The 801-nt window shown below is 26.0% G+C and overlaps 1 non-coding gene across 1 annotated transcript; it reads right to left on the bottom strand.

Annotated features, from left to right (window-relative positions):
- Positions 1-336: 336 nt before the first annotated feature.
- On the bottom strand, positions 337-424 carry TRNAS-GCU (transfer RNA serine (anticodon GCU)). The gene has a single exon. It is a non-coding gene; the product is annotated as a tRNA-Ser (tRNA).
- Positions 425-801: the final 377 nt, after the last annotated feature.

The following is an 801-nucleotide window of genomic DNA, read 5'->3' as shown; positions in this document are numbered from 1 at the left end:
TGCGGTATATGTGGTATAAAAATGGAGAATCTATTCTCTTTTTTTCCAAAAAAATGATCTTGGAGATTGTGTAATGCTTACTCTCAAACTATTTGTTTACACAGTAGTGATATTCTTTGTTTCTCTCTTTATCTTCGGATTCCTATCTAATGATCCAGGACGTAATCCTGGACGTGAAGAATAAAAAATAAAGTTTTTGTTTTCCTTGCTCGATTTTTAAATGTTCTTAGGATTTTATTTATTCCACATCTTTAACTATTAAATAAAAAAATAAAAAAAAAAAAAGACTCGTCGAAATTGAAAGATAAATAAAAAATACCACGTCATTGACAAAAGCGGAAAGAGAGGGATTCGAACCCTCGGTACGAAAAACCCGTACAACGGATTAGCAATCCGACGCTTTAGTCCACTCAGCCATCTCCCCCAATCGAAAAAGGATAATTACTATGTTACATTACACAAAAAGTAAGGTTTGAAAAAAGAGTCTTTCTTTCTTTTATACCATACCTCTTATTTTTATTTTTTATATTCTTTTTATTATATATAATTATATAGTATCTAGACATATAAAATATAAAAAATATTAAAAAATATAGAAACTAAAAGTAATTCCATTGAGATAAAGTAAGGGCTCGAAAGAGATATCTCCAATCCACTATTCCAATGAATATAAATTATAATTCTATAATTATATATATATATATTATAAGTAATAATAGTAATAATATATATTATAAGTAATAAATTATATATTACTACTATATAATTTAATATATAATAAAAGTACCTCTTTGATTTCGT

The sequence above is a fragment of the Corylus avellana genome, unplaced genomic scaffold (assembly GCF_965113065.1).
Source record: "Corylus avellana unplaced genomic scaffold, dhCorAvel1.hap1.2 HAP1_SCAFFOLD_302, whole genome shotgun sequence".
Taxonomy (NCBI): domain Eukaryota; kingdom Viridiplantae; phylum Streptophyta; class Magnoliopsida; order Fagales; family Betulaceae; genus Corylus; species Corylus avellana.
The sequence above is the reverse complement of the archived record's forward strand: the minus strand, read 5'-3'. Positions and strand labels throughout refer to the sequence as shown.